Source organism: Cervus elaphus, chromosome X (genome assembly GCF_910594005.1).
Source record: "Cervus elaphus chromosome X, mCerEla1.1, whole genome shotgun sequence".
In the NCBI taxonomy this organism is placed as follows: Eukaryota; Metazoa; Chordata; class Mammalia; order Artiodactyla; family Cervidae; genus Cervus; species Cervus elaphus.
The window spans coordinates 76,587,287-76,606,607 of record NC_057848.1 but is presented as its reverse complement, the minus strand read 5'-3'; the positions used below and the strand labels follow the sequence as shown (position 1 = coordinate 76,606,607).

The 19,321-nt window shown below is 39.7% G+C and overlaps 1 protein-coding gene across 1 annotated transcript in view; it reads left to right on the top strand.

The window, feature by feature from the left end:
• Window positions 1-11,746: 11,746 nt before the first annotated feature.
• The window catches only part of GABRA3 (gamma-aminobutyric acid type A receptor subunit alpha3), a 228,850-nt gene continuing 221,275 nt past the window's right edge, over window positions 11,747-19,321 (top strand). The window contains exon 1 of the mRNA XM_043897578.1: window positions 11,747-11,943. The gene's annotated coding sequence lies outside the window, so the exon portion shown is untranslated. The remainder of the gene's footprint in view (window positions 11,944-19,321) is intronic.

Here is a 19,321-nt window from a genome sequence, read left to right as displayed (position 1 = left end):
AGGGGGATTTTCTATATTTGAGGAGGCATTGTTAGTTCTTGAGGCAAAGGACCTGAATGTAGAATGGTATACGAAGGTTGCAGCAGCCCTTCAGAAGGCAATCCAGTGCAAATTTCAGAATCCAGACATCACTGGATCATTTTTTCAAGAGGGTAAACAGAATTGAATCCAGCAAGGAACCAGAACCTGTGCCATCAGTGTCAGGCATGAATGAAAGTACAGCTTGCTCTCTCTCTCCCATTGCTGATGAGCCTTCAGCTCTACCATCCCCCAACTCCTCTCTCTCCTCCAGCTGGTAACTATCCTTCCCTGTTCACTCGATGCCAACTCCTGTATGGCAGCTATTGTACTGTACTGCTATACTTTTTTTTTCATTTATTTTTATTAGTTGGAGGCTAATTAGTTTACAATATTGTAGTGGTTTTTGTCATACATTGACATGAATCAGCCATGGATTTACATGTATTCCCCATCCCGATCCCCCCTCCCACCTCCCTCTCTACCCGATCCCTCTGGGTCTTCCCAGTGCACCAGGCCCGAGCACTTGTCTCATGCATTCAACCTAGGCTGGTGATCTGTTTCACCCTAGATAATATACATAGTACTACACTGTAAGATGAAAAATATTTTCTTTACTTTTTGTGCTATTTTATGTATTATCTGTGTGAAAAGTATTATAAACCTGTTACAGTATAGTCCTATATAGCTGATTATGTTAGTTGGGTACCTAGGCTAACTTTGTTGGACTTATGAACAAATCTGACATATGAACAAGCTCTCAGGATGGAACTCATTTGTATGTAGGGGACTTAAAATATAGGAGTGCTTAAATATTTAAAACAAATATTAACAGAACTAAAGGGAGAAAATAGCAAGAAAGTAATAGGACTTCAATACTCTACTTTCAACATTGAACAGATCATGCTGACAGAAAAATCAATAAGGAAATAGCAGACATGAATTACACTATAGAGTAAATGAACCTAACAAACATATCCAGAGCATTGCACCCAACAGCAGCAGAATGTTCATTCTTCTCAAGTGCACATGGAACATTCTCCAATACCATATGTTGCACTACAAAGCAAGTCTCAACAAATTTAAGATGATTGTTTATGACCACAACAGTATGAAATTGGAAATCAATAAGAGCAAGAAAACTGGAAAACTGACAAATGCATGGAAAACAAACAGTGCACTTCTGAAAAGCCAATAGGTCAAAGAAGAAATCAAAAGGAAAATCAAACTATCTAGAGACAAAAGAAAATGGAAACACAACATACCAAAACATATAGGGATGTAGTAAAAACAGTTGTAAGAGGAAAGTTTCATAGTGATAAACACCTACATTAAGAAAAAGAGATCTCAAATAAACAATCTCATTGTACACCTCAAGGAACTAGAAAAAGAAGAACAAACTAAATCCAAAGTTAGCATAAGGAAGGATATATACAAATTAGAGCAGAAATAAAAGCAATATAGACTAGAAAAACAGTAGAAAAAATTAAGGAAAACCAAGAGTTAGTTTTTTGAAAAGTTAAAATTGACAAATATTTATCTAGATTAAATGGGGGGGGGTGAAGAAACTCAAATAAACACAATTAGAAATGAAAGAGGAGACAGTAAACATTATGACGGATACTACAAAAATACAAAGGACCATAATACACTATTATGAATAATTAGATTGCAACAAACTGAATAACACAAAAGAAATGGGTAAATTCCTAGAAATATACAACCTACCAAGACTGAATCATAAAGAAACAGAAAATCTGAACATAAAAATAATGAGTAGGAGATTGAAGCATTAATTCACCGAATTCTAACAAATATGGTAAAAAAGATTAAGGCAAATCCTTCTAAAATTCTTCCAAAAAAACTCAAGAGGAAGGAACACCCCAAACTTATTTTTAGGACAGTAATATCATGACACCACTGCCAGAAAAGTAGACTTCAAGAAAAGCAAACTATAATCCAGTATCTCTGATGAATGTAGACACAGATCTTCCAACAAAATACTAACAAACTTAATTCAACAGCACATTAAAAGGATCATACAGCATGATCAAGCTGGATTTATCCCTGGGAGGCAATGATGATTCAACATATGCAAATCAATAAATGTGAAAACCACATTAATAAAATGAAGGATAAAAATCATATGATTATTTCAACAAAGGCAGAAAAAGCACTCCAATATCCTTTTACAATAGAAATTCACAACAAATTGGGTGTAGAAGGGATGCTGCTCTTCTTCAGTTGCTAAGCTGTATCCAACTCTTTGCAACCTCATGGACTATAGCATTCCAGTCTCCTCTGGCTTCCCCTGTCTCCCAGAGTTTGCTCAAATTCATGTTATCTTAACCTTCTTACCCTCTTTCACCTTCTTCTCCTTTTGCCTTCAATCTTTCCTAGAATCCAGGTCTTTTCCAGTGTACCTCAACATAATAAAACCCATGTATGAAAGACCCACAGCTAACATAATACTCAATGGTGAAAGACTGAAAACTTTTTTCTATGGTGGAATAAGTGTGCCCACTCTCACCACTCCTATTCAATATAGTACTGAAAGTTTTATCCAGAGCAAATAGGCAAGACAAAGAAATAAAAGGCATCCAAATCAACAAAGAAGAAATTAAATGCTTCTCTGTTTGCAGATGACATACTCTTATGTATAGAAAATGCTAAAATTTTCACAAAAAATTATTATAACTAATAATGAATTAAAGCTGTAGGATACAAAATCAACAAAGATCAGTTGCATTTCTGAATCCTAAAAATTAACTATCTGAAAAGTAATTTAGCAAGCAATCCCATTTACCATAGCATCAAAAACGATAATATTATTAGGAATAAATTTAACCAAGGATGTGAAAGGTTTATATACTGAAAAGAAATAAATTGAAGAAGACACAAATAAATGGAAAGATAGCTCATATATATGGATCAGAATAATTAATATTGCTTAAATGTCCATACTATAATCTACAGATTCAGTGCAATCCTTATCAAAATTTCAATGGTATTTTTCACACAAATAGGAAAAAAAAATCTAAAATCCATGTAGAACCATTAAAGTCTCTGATTCACCAAAGCAACCCTGAGAAAGAGAGAACAAAATCAGAGGCATCACACTTCCTGATTTCAAACTATACTACAAGCTGTAGTAATTAAAACCGGATTTTTTTCTTTATCTTTGATTTTATGTATTTTGAAAATGATAGGCCTAAGTACAGTTTTTTGGCATTTTTTCTTGTGTGGTGTCCTGTGAGCTCCCAAATCTGCAGTTTGGTGTATGACAATATTTTGGGGAAATTATCGGTCATTATTGTTTCAAATATTTCTTCTGTTCCTTTCTCTCTTCTCCATCTGGTACTCCCATTATGCATATGTTACAATTTTTGTAGTTGTCTCAAGTCCTTGGATATTCTGTTCTATTTTTTTTAAGTCTTTTGCTTTTCAGTTTTGGACAAAGTTTTCTGTTGATATATTCTCTAGCTCAGTAATTTTTTTCTGTGTCTAGTCTACTAATAAGCCCATCAAAGGCATTCTTCACTTCTGTTACAATGTTTTTGATCTCCAGCATTTCTTTTAGGTTCTTTCTTAGGATTTCTGTCTCTGTGCTTATTTGCCCATGTTATCTTGCATGCTATCTACTTTATCCATGATAGCCCTTACATATTATTCATAGTTGTTTTTAATTCCTGGTCTGATAATTCCAGCATCTTTGTCATACCTGTTTGTAATGCTTGCTTTGTCTCTTCAAATTGTGTTTTTTGCGTTTTGGCATGCATTACAATTTTTTCTTGATTGTTGGACACGATATGAGGTATGGGGGGAAGGAAATATTATACATTCCTATGATTAGGTCTCAGTCTTTAGTAAGCCTGTGTCTCTGCACTGTGGACTTCACAAATGCTTCTCAGTATTTTTCACCCTGCTTAGTTAAATCAGGATGACTAGAGTGGGCTGAGGTTGGGTATTTTTCTTTTTCCACACAAAAGACTAGAAATGAGTAAAGTTGGCTATTTCCCTTTCCCCAGGTCAGTTAGGCTTTGATAATACTCCAGCAGGCTAGGCTCTGGTTATCTAGATTCTCCTCAGGGCAGGCCTTACACTCAGGTGTATTTCAGCATGGTTCCTTTCCCCCTCTCCCCTGGTGAAGGAAGCAGGAAGAATTTTTTTCTCCAATATTTATTGTGAGAACATAAGTTCCTAGAGATAAATCTCACAATTTTGTGGGGCTGCCTATTACTGGGTGCCCCTGGAATTTTTAATTCTCATACTTGTCCACACTGAGCCCCCAGCAATTTATCAATTAACCCCAGCATTGGATCCCCAGGCAGTTTCAGCTATTGAGTCTCTGCTGGGTTAAGCTTTAGCTCCGTGTATTTGCCTCTGTCTCTCCAGTCTTGCATGCAGCAGCTTGCCTTGTGTCCTCACCTTATGTATGCAAGAGCTATTGTTTTTTCAGTTTGCTCAAGGTTTACTTGTTGATAAGATGGAGTGGTGACTACCAAATTCCTTACATGGGAAACTGGAAATTGGAAGTCCACCTTTAACTTTTCAAAGTTTCCTTAGAGTCAATGTTGCTAGATGTATTGATATATATTTTCTTTTTCTTATATTTCAGCATTTTAAAGATATCTCTTTTTGTGATGAGAAGTCAATGGTCAAATATATTATTTTTCTTCAGTGTGTTATTTTTTTCTGGATTCTTTCAAGATTTTCCCTTAATATTTGATTTTCATGTGGTTTGATATGATGTACCCATTTATTTTGCTTGGGGTTCATTGAGCTCCTTGAATCTGTATATTTATGTTTCATTATATTGGGAAAATTTTCAGGCATTATTTTTCAAATATTTTTCCTGCCTCTTTTGTTTTTTGCCTTCTGGGACTCCAACTACATATATGTTAGAACTTTGATATTATCTAGCAGATCACTGAGGCTCTGTTAATCTTTTTCTTTCTCTCTGTGTATTTCAGGTTGAATAATATCCATTAATTTGCATTCAAGTTAATTTACTCTTCCTTCTTTCACTTTCAATCTGCTATTAGGCCCACCCAGTGAACTTCAGATATTTCATTTTCAATTCTAGAATTTGCATCCGTTGTTCCTTTTTGATTGTTTCTAGACTTCTGATATGATTTTCTATTTATTTATTAAAAGTGTGTTTTCCTTTATTTCCATTAGTGGTTACGCTAGAAGACTTAAAATCCTTTTCTGCTAATTTCAACATCTGGCCCATTTCAGGGTTGGTTTCCACTGATTGCTGGTAATATTTTCCTTTTTTTTTTTTCCCCTAGGAATTTTGGAGTATACCCTAAACTTTGTGAATGATATATGTAGGATACCTATATTCTCTTTCATTTCTCTGTGGAGAATTGCTTTTTTTGTTTGTTTTAGTCAGAAATTAATGTGGTTGAACTGAAACTCAAAACTCTCCTTTGTGATGGGCAGCACTGAAAATTCTGATTAATTTTTTCAGCTATATTTAGGCTCTTTGGAAACTGTCACCACATGTGTAACTGATAGTTCCATCAGCGATTTGGGCAGTTTGTACACAGAATGGGGATCTCCCACTCTGAAGTTCTCTCAATTATTGGATTTCTCTCATTGTTTTCCAGCTTCATTTGTCATCCTGAACTGTCTTTTGGTTCTACAAGCCAGGGTGGGAGTATTTGCACTATGGAAATTGGGAAATACTATGAATTGGGCTTTCATTTATTTTTCCTGGAGATCCAGTTGTTGAACATTTACCAGCTGCAACACTTACTTTCAATTTCTCTAGAGTTTTAGTTATTGCTCTGACCTGTGGCCCGCCCTCAGGCAGACATTTTTAAAAAGGGCAAACTCAGTATTGTTCCTTTCTTTCAATTGTCAACTCTCTTCCAATTTATGACTATTTATGATACATTTCCAATGCATCCAGATTGTTTTTTGTCGAGAGTTTATTATTTCTGTCTGCAGCAGGATTGGTTTGATAGAAACTGCTCCAATATCAGAAGTGGTTCTAGTAAAATTTTTTCTGTGGTTTGCAGTGAACTGAGAACATTTATAAAAATACTATTTTTTAAGCTATTAACATAGCTAAAACCATAGGATTTAAATTATAGTTTTGCTATGAGGGTATCTTCATCTAACTTCTTGGGATTGAAATATCTTTTCTTTTAAAAATGATGGTTCCCCAGATGGTTTATTTGTTTAGTGGCTTTAACTGACAAAAAGAAAACTTGGCCACTGTAGTTGGTCAAATAGTATCTTCCCAAAATTCATGTCTGGGCTTCCCTGGTGGCTCAGACAGTAAAGAATCTGCTTGCAATGCAGGAGACCTGGATTCAATCCCTGGGTTAGGAAGATACCCTGGAGAAGGGAATGGCTATCCACTCCAGTATTCTTGCCTGGAGAATTCCATGGACCGAGGAGGCTGGTGGGCTACAGTCCATGGGATCACAAAGTTGGACACAATTGAGTGACTAACACAACAAAATGCATGTCCATCAGAACCTAAGGATGTGATCTTATTTGGATGTATATTCTCTGTAGAAGTTGTTGTTGTTGTTTAGTTGCTAAGTCATGTTCAACTCTTGCAACCCCATGAATTGCAGGAAGCCAGGCTTACCTATCCTTCACAATTTCCCAGAGTTTGCTCAACTCATGTCCATTGAGTTGGTGATGTCATCCAACCATCTCATCCTCTGCCACCCCCTTTTTCTTTTACCTTCAATCTTTCTCAGCATCAGGGTCTACTCCAATGAGTCAGCTCTTTGCATCAGGTGGCCAAAGTATTGGAGTTTCAGCTTCAGCATCAGTCTTTCCAATGAATATTCAGGACTGATTTCCTTTAAGATTGACTAGTTTGATCTTCTTGCAGTACAAGTAATTCTCAAGAGTCTTCTCCAGCACCACAATTTGATAGCATCAGTTCTTCAGCACTCAACATTCTTTATGATCCACCTCTCACATCCGTACATGACTACTGGAAAAACCATAGCTTTGGCTATACAGACCTCTGTTGGCAAAGTGATGTCTCTGATTTTTAATATGCTGATAGGTTTGTCATAGCTTTTCTTCCAAGGAGCAAGCCTTTTCTAATCTCAAGGCTGTAGTCACCATCTGCAGAGATTTTGGGGACCAAGAAAATAAAGTCTGTCACTGTTTCCATTTTTTTCCCCTTCTATTTGCCATGAAGTGATGGGACTGGATGCCATGATCTTAGTTTTCTGAATGTTGAGTTTTAAGCCAGCTTTTTCACTCTCCTCTTTCACTATCATCAAGAAACTCTTTAGCTCCTCTTTACTTTCTGCCATTAAACTGGTATCATCTGCATATCTGAGGTTGTTGATATTTCTCGAGGCAATCTTGATTCCAGCTTGTGATTCATCCAACTCGCCATTTCACATAATGCACTCTGCATATAAGTTAAATAAGCAGGGTGACAATATACAGCCCTGTCATCCTCCTTTCCCAATTTTGAACTAGTCTGTTGTTCCATGTCCAGTTCTAACTGTTGCTTCTTGACCTGCATATATGTTTCTCAGGAGGCAGGTAAGGTAGTCTGGTACTCTCATCTCTTTAAGAATTTTCCACAGTTTGTTGTGATCCACAGAGTTGAAGGCTTTAGCATAGTCAATGAAGCAGAAATAGATGTTTTTATGGAACTCCCTTGCTTTCTCTGTGATCAAACGAATGTTGGCAATTTGTTCTTTCATTCCTCTGCCTTTTCTAAATACAGCTTATACATATGGAAATTCTTGGTTCACATACTGCTGAAGCCTGGCTTGAAGGATTTTGAGTGTTACCTCACTAGCATGTGAAATGCGCACAGTTGTATGGTAGTCTGAACATTTTTTGGCATTGTTCTTCTTTGGGAATGGAATGAAAACTGACCTTTTCTAGTCCTGTGGCCACTGCTGAGTTTTCCAAATTTGCTGACATATTGATCTTTTAGGGTTTGAAATAGTTCAGCTGAGAATTCCATCACCTTCACTACCTTTGTCCGTAGTAATGCTTCCTAAGGCCCACTTGACTTCACACTCCAGGATGTCAGCGTCTCGGTAAGTGACCACACCATTATGGTTGTCTGGGTCATTAAGACCATTTTTGAATAGTTCTTCTGTATATTCTTTTCATCTCTTTAATCTCTTCTACTTCTGTTAGATTCTTACTGTTTTTGTGCCCATCCTTGCATGGAATGTTCACTTGATCTCTCCAGTTTTCTTGAAGAGATCTCTAGTATTTCCCATTCTATGGTTTTCCTCTATTTCTTCTCACTGTTCATTTAAGAAGGCCTTCTTATTTCTCCTTGCTCTTCTTCTCTGGAAGTTTGGATTCAGTTTGGTATATCTTTTCCTTTCTCCCTTGTCTCTCACTTCTCTTCTTTTCTCAGCTGTTTGTAAAGCCTCCTCAAACAAACACTTTGCCTTCTTGCATTTCTTTTTTCTTGGGGGTGGTTTTGGTCACTGCCTCCTGTACAATGTTACGAACATCCATCTGTAGTTCTTCAGGCACTCTGTCTACCAGATCTACCTTGAATCTATTCACCATTTTCACTGTATAATCATAAGGGATTTGATTCAGGTCATACCTGAATGGCCTAGTGGTTTTCCATACTTTCTTCAACTTAAGTCCGGCTTTTGCAATAAGAAGTTCATGATCTGAGCCACAGTCAGCTCCAGGTCTTGTCTTTGCTTACTGTGTAGAGCTTCTTCATCTTTGGCTGCAAAGAACATAACCAATCTGATATTGGTATTGACTGACTGTGGGAAAGGGAAATACCTGGAGTAACAGGCAAGTTTGGCCTTGGAGTACAAAATGAAGCAGGGCAAAGGATAACAGTTTTGCCAAGAGAACACACTGGTCATAGCAAACATCCTCTTCCAACAACACAAGAGAAGACTCTACACATGGACATCACCAGATGTTCAAATACTGAAGTAATCAGTAAAATTTCTTGAGATGATGTCATCCTAGATTTAAGGATTTAAGATTTAAAGATTTAAGGATTTAAATCCTGTGACTGCTGTCTTTATAAAGGAAAAGGCAGGGAAATTTGGTTACACAGAGGCACAGAGAAGAAGACAATTTGAAGACTGAGGCAGAGATTGGAGTGATGCTTCTATAAGGCAAGGAATTCTAGGGGCCACCAGAAGCTGGAAAAGTCATGGAAAGATTCCCCTCTAGAGTCTTTGGGGCAAGTGTGACCCTGCCAATACCTTAATGTCAGACTTGTGGCCTCCAGAATTGTGAGACAATAAACTTTTGTTGCTTTAAGCCACCAAATTTATGGTAATTTGTTATGGCAACCCTATGAAATAATACAGCAACCTTATGACAGCTTCTAATATTTCTTCTTGCCATTTCACTAATCCTCTAAATCAAATGAGTATTTGTGCAAACAAGTACATACCTGTGCAGGAGGAATTGTACACAGCTGTGTGCCCACACATACACTTGGCTTAGAGTGGTCTTGGTGTTGTCACTGATTCACTATGACATTGTGTGAGCTATATTTGTTTTCTGTAGGCAAGCTTCTCTTTCTGCAAAATGAGATCATTATCTGTTTTTAAATTAATTTATATTGGAGTATAGTTGCTTTACAGTTTTGTGTTAGCTTCTGCTGTACAGCGAAGTAAATCAGCTCTACATATACATATATCCCATTTCTGGATTTCTCTCACATTTAGGTCAGCACAAAGCATTGAATAGAGTGCCTGTTCTATATAGTAAGTTCTCGTTAGTTATCTATTTTATACATACTAGTGTATATATGTCAATTCCAATCTCCCAATTCGTCCACCCCCTTTCTCCTTCGTATCCAGACATTTATCTTGTACGTCTGTGTCTCTATTTCTGCTTTGCAAAGATCATCTACACCATTTTTTCTAGATTCCACATATATGCATTAGTATACGATATTTGTTTTTCTTTTTCTTACTTCACTCTGTATGAATTTTTAGGTCCAGCCACATTGCTGCAAATTGCACAGTTCAAAAAGATATACACACCCCAGTGTTCATTGCAGCACTATTTGCAACAGCCAGGACATGGAAGCAACCTAGATGTCCATTAAGAGAGGAATGGATAAAGAAGATGTGGTGTGTACACACACACACACACACACACACACACACACACACATGCAATGGAATACTACTCAGTCACAAAAAGGAATGGGATAGTTATCTTATGGGTCCTTACAGTTCAGTGACTGAGCCTATAGATCCCTCTATATATACTCAGTAAACGGGTATATGCATGTAGTCAGAGTATAGCACATGTACCTCAATGAACAGAAGTAGAGTGTTTCAGGAATTTTTTGGAGGGAGTGGACCCAACAGGATAGTGGTTCAGATAGAAATAGTACACTGTGGGAAGAATTTTAAGTGCCTTCCATGTCCCAGTCTATATCAGTACACTTAACATACACAATAAAACATATGTTCAATCAGATGCCCTAAAGGACCATTTTGATTCTCTGACTAAATGGGTTAAAAAATCACATAAGAGGGGCTGAATTCTTTGATAGCGGTTCATATTTATGTTGCCCCTGAAATGCTCAAAAGGGAATGTTTTGTCAGTGTGATTTGAGGTCCCATTTGGGGACTCACCTTTGGAAAACCTTTTAAATTTGGTAGCCTATATTTCACTCTCCACAGGTCAACTCCTTCATCTGAGATTTTCCTGTCTTAGAGCCTAGATTGTTAGGTGTGAAAGGGTCTTTCAAAATCATGTCCATCCATCACCATTCATTTCGCCATTGAGGATAATGAGGGTCAGACTTGTCAAAGATAATAATCAAGTAATTTTCAGAGGCAGAAGTCAAAGCAAAGTTCCTTTATTTTACTCTCAGTCTAGGTCTTTTCCTACCCCCTGTTGCATTATTACTATAATTTGTTCAGTTTTTTTCCCTCAATGGGAATATTATTCTTTTATACTTTGAGTTAATTAATCTCCTTCCTTTCTTTCTTCCTCCTTGTGCAAACTTACATGTAGGCTCACAAACTTACATACACCTGTATTCCCTTTAGAGGTTTTTGAAAGGAAAGCTTTGTGGTTCTGCTGCTTGTCTGTTTTGCCTGGAGGTAAGCTCCAGATGACAGTTCTGTATTGGGTCTACACTTCTACTTGGTTGGAGGTGGGGGTGGCAGTTAGGTCACTGGCAGATCAATGTGGCTGAACCCTTTCTTCTTAGTGGAGTGGGAATGGCAACCTCTTTGATGTAGTATTTTTTTTTTTTTTTTTTTTTTTGCTCACCATTGTCCTCAGAGATGTAATGTGAACAGACAGATTTGTCCAACCTTTATATGGAGCCTGGGCTAAGGCGCGCCCATAGGGATGAAAGGGAGACAGACCACTTATCTTCCGTCTAGGAGCAGCTAGCTAGTAAGCATCACACATCAAGTATGGTAATCCATACTTCCTTTATCCTCCTATTCGCTCTTATCCTTTATGCTCTCTTTCCTTTCCCTTTGCTTCCTTTGCTCTTCCCCTTCTCTCAGAGCTTCCCTGTTTCTCTGCTGGATAGCTAAAAGAATCAAATACTACTTTAGTCTTTCCTAAAACAACCACAGATGCAAACCTTTGCAGCGCTGTGTTCTGAGCCCCAGCACAGCCTCGTGCTCAGCACCAAGCAGTGGTGAATCCAAAACCAGCAAAGGGGGAGGGGAAGTGGGAAGGGGGGGAGAGAGAGAAGAGAAGGAGCGAGAGAGGGGGAGAGAGAGAGGAAGGAGGGGAGGGTGAGAGAGAGAGAGAGACGGAGAGCGTGAGCGCGCGCAAGCTAGCGAGCAAACCAGAGAGACAGACGGGAGAGGGACCGGGGAGAGACCCAGAGAGACAGAAGAAGAAGCCGAGCTCTGTGAGGGCTCAACCTCCAACTTGTTTCAGTTCATTCATCCTTCTCTTCTCTTCGCTTCGGGGAAGTGACTGTGGCGCTTGGTAAGAAACATAGCTTTCCCTCCTTCCCCCTCCCCCAAGCTCAGGTCTCCTTTAGCGATAGCATCTCTCCCCTGTACGGAGAGTCTCCTTGGGTTGGCCAGCGAGGCGAGACATGCTCTGCAGCTGTGATGCTATCCTGGGTTTCCCAGTGGGGCTGGTGGAAGCCCAGAGTCGGCATCTGGGCAGGGAGGCACAGGGGTAAAACCTGATTTGAGGAAGAGGGGGTTGCGATGTGGTGTATGCGCTATTTGCTTCATTGTCAGTGAATTGTTTTGTTCCTTTTAGGAAGCAGGTCAGCATTGACCTTGCAAATTGCTTGGGGGGCCGGCAGCTGCTGCAGAAAGACACCGAGTGGCCCCTAGCCAGAGCAGAAAGCACTGTCATGACCCCCCAGACAGCCCTAGGCACAGGGATGGGGTAATGGCTGGAGCTTCCTTGCTCCTTTAACTCTTTCTCTGCAGCTGCTTCTCGTTGCTGGAAATGAGAAAGGAGAATACGTTGTAGTCCCTTTCCCCACCTCCCTATTACCTCCCCCAGACGCAAGTGAGTATAAAGTTGTAAATAACTGTTTCCTTTGAAAGCAGGTGGAGACCTCCCCCCTTCCCTTAAGAGGCTCTTTGTAGCATTGGGCCTGAGTTCCTTCACAAACTTGGGAGGTTTCCCTTGCTTCTCTGTGGGAAGCCCCATTGCCTGCCCACTCCCCATTCCAGGTACTCAAGCTGAGAGGCTAGACCTGGGATTCGGGTATCCCACCCCATCAACTGGCAGGCTTGGTATTAGGTCCAGCTCTGTCCTTGGGAGGGAAGAAACACCTGATGGTTTGTCTGGAACTGAATTTCCAGTTTGCTGCTCCTCTGGCTGTGGCTGCGGGTGGCTTAGGCAGGAGGACTGGGGGAGGGGTGGCTGCTGGATTTCCAGAGTGCAGGGTGAAGAGCTGATTGGTGTGAATGGTGTGATTTACTGAGGGTCAGCAGGTTCTGGATGTCTGTAGCTATGCAAGGGTTGGCTAAAGCTCTTGTAGTATATCCGCTCTGAATTGGTCGGGGTAAAGATCTGGTTGCTTGATGGGGGCTTTTTGAGTTGGCGACACTGCTGTACCCGTGATCGTAATTATAACACCTGCAATGCCAATTGCTGACACTGTTGAGTGCTTACAATGTTTCAAATCTTGGGCTGTGACTTTAATATGTATTATCCTTACATTAACCATATGAAGCAAGATACTATCATTTTTCTTACTGATGAGGAAACTGAGGCACAGAGAGGTTTAGCAATTAAATGCCCTGACTGGGAATTAGAACACAGGCAACCTGGTTCCAGAATGTACGGCCTTGACCACTAAGCTCCACTGCCTCCCTGGGGAGAATTTTCCACCCTCATCTGTTAGGCAAGTGTAGGTAGAGTCCTTTGTGTAAGGTAACAGGAATTTAGAGTGGGGCATAGTGGCTAGCTATTGTGGAGCCAAGCCTCATCTGGGTTTCCTAGAGGGGCTGCCCAAAAGACTTTCTTTGGACAGCCTGCTTTCCTTTGAAAAGAATGCCAGGAAAGACTTCATTTTTCCATTGTCATGGCCTCATCCATCTAACATCCATCCAAAGACTCTCCTTTTAGGACCAGCTGTCGCTCTTTTCTTCTGAGAGCTTCGAGTCACCTTGTTCTGAAAATTGTAGAGTACTAAAACTTTGGAACTGGAAGGATCCCTAAAGGTTATTAAGCTTTACTTCTCCACCCAGTTCTTGAATTTGTCCTAAGCATCCAATTCTTTGACTAATTTCTATTTGAACTCCCTGGACTGACAGTGAGCTCATTAGGTGGCTCCTTCTATACTGTCAGGAAGTAATCCCTGTTATAAGCCAACGTCTGTCTCCCTGTAGCGTCTCTTCATTGGTTCTTTGGGACTTTCTAGAACAAATTTGCTTCTCTTTTTTTCTTTTAATTTGCTTCTTAATAATAGTGCTTCAGATAGTTGAAGACAGCTGTATCTCTCCCCTCAAGACTTGAATCTGACAGGACCACAAGGAAGGGATCATCATTTGCCTCATTTGGGGGACTAGACTTTTATTAATATGGCTTATTATCCCATTCTCTTGTTTGTCAGCCACAGACTGATCATACTAAGTTTTGTAAAGCAGCCTTGATATCGTATGTTCTCTTACTTGGAAAAGCTTGCTATTTGGTGTCAAGTGGACTGATGGGAACAAAGACAGTCTCTGTTCTTTTCCAAAACCCAGAAATCAGTGCTATTTCTTCTGAAGCCCCAGAATGTCCATATAACAGCCAGAGAATAAGCATGTGGGAAGATTTGGGAAGAAAGGGTTAACCATAATTATTAAGGAAACATTTGGAATCTTGTGATTCAATATTCATAGTATATAAAAGAAGAATAAATTGTTATATCAGTATCTCAGAAACAATGACATCACTGAGGGGATGGTGCAGAGTGGGACTGGGTGGAATAGGAGTGAGCATGTGGTGTGTTAGAGTGGAAAACTGACCTGGTTGTTAGGAAAGTTGAGTTCTATTGCTAGCTCTGAAAAATTGCCAGTTACGTTAGACACATGATTTCCTCTGCATGGATCTCAGCTTCTCTGAGGGGTTTTCAGCTCTGCAATTCTCTATCTGAAGTAAATTGTAAAATCTCAGGGTTCTAATGGACTTCAGAAATCATCTAGGCCAGTTCTTCTCAAACTTGAATGTGCAAAAGAATCCCCTGAGGATCTTGTAAAAATGCTAATTCCGATTCAGATGGTCTGGGGTGGGACCTGAGTTTTGCATTTTTAACAAGCTGACAGGTAATCCTTAAGCTGCTGTTCCAGTGCTTTTCAAACTATCTTGGTGAAGAACCAGTTTTTTTAAAATTTTCCAATTCACCACAGATAGTTTCTTTAGTAAAATACATTAAGTATGAATTAGTAGAAAAGTAAAAGCCATGCAAAATATAAGCTATCATTTTATTGTTAGATTCAGTAGACATAAAATTAATTTTTTTCAAGTTGAGTTGCTACATTTTGTAAGTACATATTCTCAATTTCTGCATGTGTGTACTTCTCAATTTTTATACTTAGGTCATTGCTGTCTGGTAATAATAGTTTGTAGATAAGCAATGATCCTTGGACCACACTTCAAGCGGCATTGTTCTAGGCTACCTGCCCATCTATCTAATTTAAGAGGCTCAGATTGGGCCCAGTTATAATTTCTAAATAATCCCTGCCAAATGATCTTTCACCCTCAGGTCAGTATCTCCTTTGATGGAAAATTTAATATCCTTGCAAAGTAGCATTAGTTTGGTGTTGTGACTGCAATAAAGGCTTTTTAAAAGCTTCTATAAATTCCACTTTTAAATTATATATTTCAAGTTAGTAGGGGGCTGTATCAGTCCAGTTTATTGTAACGTCAGACACTATCATAGTATATGGCATAAAAGGAGATCAGTCTTGGGTGTTGACTGGAAGGACTGATGTTGAAGCTGAAGCTCCAATACTTTGGCTACCTCATTCGAAGAGTTGACTCGTTGGAAAAGACCCTGATGCTGGGAGGGATTGGGGGCAGGAGGAGAAGGGGATGGCAGAGGATGAGATGGCTGGATGGCATCACTGACTTGATGGACATGAGTTTGAGTAAACTCTGGAGTTGATGATGGACAGGGAGGCCTGGCGTGCTGCAGTTCATGGGGTCGCAAAGAGTCGGACACAACTGAGCGACTGAACTGAACTGAACTTAACTGAGGTGCTTGTTAAATTAAAGGTACAGACCAGTTGGTGCTAGTGATGCCTCTTGGGGCCATATGTTCATTTTAAAAAAGGTAATTTTGTTTTCCTTCCAGCACTTAGGGGGCAATATTCATCCTATTTTTACAAATTTCTTATGTTGAATTAGAAGGCAAGCTCACGTGTCCCAGATAGCTACCAGGCATCTTAATTTTACTTTGAAGGAATTATAGGAAGATAGGAAAATATATTTCTACATTCTAAGTCCCAAATTTTTACCTTTAACCCAGTCATTCATCAATTCAGTCATACAACAGCTATTTATTCAGTGATACGGTTAAGCACTGTGCAGATGTTAGAAAGGTAAGCTACACAGACATGGTACATGCTTATTTGGAGCTTATAGTCTGATGGGGAAGAGGTAATAAATCAGATAATCACACAACTGTGTTATTTCAGTCAGCAACACATGTTATAAAGGAAAAGTATGGGTGGAGTAGGGCTAGGAAGGTATGTAACAGAGGAAATCTGATCTAGTTTGGGGTTTAAGAAAATTTTCCTTGAGGAAGTAATATTAAGGCCAAATAAAGACATGGGGGTGGGGTGATGGTGATAGAGGGGGTGTAGTACTTTTCTAGATGAAGGGAAGAGCATGCATGAGGATCCTAGGATGAGAGAAGCTTAGTGAATTTGGAAAATTGAGCAAACTCTGGGATGGCTGGAGTGGGGCACTGTAAGGATTTTGGCCTTTATTCTAGAAACAAAGGGACTGATTGAAGGCTTTCAAGCAAGGTAGCTGATATGACCTTAACTGAATCTATTCAGTATGAGATTATTACGAGCACATTATGGACCAAAGGCGATGTGGGAGATACAGACTGATTTAGGAATAGTCTCTGCCCTCAAAGATGACACAGTCAAATAGGAGAGAGAAGAAATACACAAACAACCATAATACTATGAGAACGAGAGTCACACTCATGAAAGAAGGAAAGGGCTTGCAGCCAAGGAGATCAAAAACAGCTTCCTGGGAGTAGCATTTGAACTGGGTTTTGAAAATTGGACAAACTGTGGATGGAGTTTGGGGGATGGGAAAAGTGTTCTAGGCAGAGGCCAGAAAAATGTATTGGGAACAGTGAGTTCACTTGCATTGGAGTATGGTAAGTATGTGATAAATGTTTTGTGAGGTACTTGGAGGGCTTCACTATAAATAATATTGAATGCTAGCTTGGAAACTTAGGACTTTGCTCTTTATGTAGTAGAGTCAACTCTCTTGTTTTATGGATGAGCAAACTGATTCTTGGAGGTGGAGTGACTTGATTTGAGTGAGGTCACACAGGTAGTACTATTGCTATAGCCCACCAAGAAGTACTGGGTACAATTGGAAAAAAATATGGGATTGGAGCTCTGGAAAGAACTTAGCTGGAGAGAGGGATTTGAAAGTCATCAACAAAGAAGCAATACTTCAAGTAGAAAAAAAAAAGGATCTAAGGATTTCTTTGGAGAATGCTTATCTTTAGGATGTATGCATGCTAAGTCACTTCAGTCATGTTAGACTCTTTGTGATCCTGTGGACTATAGCCCACCAGGCTCCTCTTTCCTTGGGATTCTCCAGGTAAGAATACTGGAGTGGGTTGCCATGCCCTCCTCCAGGGGATCTTCTCAACCTAGAGACTGAACCTACACCTCTCATGTCTCCTGCATTGGCAGGTGTGCTCTTTACCATCAGCACCACTTGGGAAGCCCAAAGTGTTAGTTGCTCAGTCCTGTCTGACTCTTTTTGACCCCATGGACTATATAGCCCACAAGGCTCATCTGTCCATGGAATTCTTTAGGCAAGAAAAACTGGAGTAGGTTTCCATTCCCTTCTCCAGGGGATCTTCCCGATCCCAGGGATCAAACCTGGGTCTCCCACATTGTGAGCAGATTCTTTACCATATGAACCAGCAGGGAAGGGAAAACAAAGATGAGTTTGCGTGAAGGCTACAGAGGAGGAGACATCAGACATGTGGAAGGAAAATTAGGGGGATATAGTATTGTGAACGGAGAAGGCACTGGCAACCCACTCCAGTACTCTTGCCTGGAGAATCCCATGGACGCAGGAGCCTGGTAGGCTGCAGTCCATGGAGTCACTAAGAGTCGGACACGACTGAGCGACTTCACTTTCACTTTTCACTTTCATGCATTGGAGAAGGAAATGGCAACCCACTCCGGTGTTCTTGCCTGGAGAATCCCAGGGACGGGGGAGCCTGGTGGCTGCCATCTATGGGGCCGCACAGAGTTGGACACGACTGAAGTGACTTAGCAGCAGCAGCAGCAGTATTGTGAAAGAGCCAAGAGAAAACAGCCCTTATCCACTGATTGAACAAATATTTTGTGACTACATAAGATTGACAAAGCATGTACCGTATGATAGTGACCAACATAGACATGGTTGTTGTCACTTTGGGGCTCATGGTTTAGATGTGGAGATAGACTTTATTCTACAAGCTACTGAACTATATAATTGTATTTTGTCATTAGTGTATAGAGGAAAATGTACTGCTTTAAGAAGGAAGGTGTGGTCAACATGTTCAACTTGTCACAGAAGTTGAGTACTGAGACACGATACCCCGTTTCTAACAGTCCTCCCCCACTTTGATGCTCACAGTGCTTCCTAACAGTTAAGACTGGGTAATGCATATCCATTTTGCAGATGTTCAACAGATGATAGTGCTGTAAGGAAAGATTACATGTCAAGTTGCACAGCTGAAACTTGCAATGAGCCAGGACTCTTTCCAGACCCCCCAACTCTCCCCATTCTAAAAATTAGAGGAAAAGGCACTTGATTTTAAAAATGATGAATAATTAGTTATTATAGATCTCTCTTAAATAGGATTTTGGATAGCCTGGTCCTAGGTTCTAGTCCTGGCATAGAGGCTTAGTTTCTTGTGACAAGCCACCTGTCTTATTTGAGCCTCTAACTGTAAAATGAGGAGGATTGAATTAGACCTGGATGATTTATAAAGACTCCCAACTGCAAGGTTCTGTGGTTCATGCTCTATTCTGTACTACATTCTCATGGTTCTGTGCAGATAGTTCAGGCCCAGTTATTTATTTAAGGAGCACAGGATTTTATATGGAATTCTGAAGGTTGCTAACCGGTGGAATAATTCACAGGGTCTGAAAGAGATCACAGCAAGACCCTTTTCTTGTTCCATTCATGAGATTGCTGAAATCATGATGTCTTGTTAGCTAAGGACAGAACTGATTGTATTCTAAAATATGTAGTAAATCCGGGTATTGGATGATATTTCTATTATTGCTGATTTGAAATAAACTAAGGGTACTGAAAAAAATGGTACAGTATACTGTGAAATAGAGGCAAGGTGACTAGCTCATGTTCTTAAATGCTGTCTCTTCCTAGGGGGAACGTATATGATAAAGGGAAATATTGGTTGGTAATAGAAAAACACCTTTTATATTTCAAACATGACTTTTAAAATATTGATATTTATACACAGTATGTCTCCTCACCACACACAGAAGGAAGAATAAAAATCTCCAGGATGTATATTTTGAAGGGTGCTTTTTCTCTTTAGAAAATGATTTCTTAAAAGAAATCAAGTATTACACATATTTTTTTGAAGGGAAGGGGAGGTGGATGGGAATGGAATTATGTAAGTGATCAT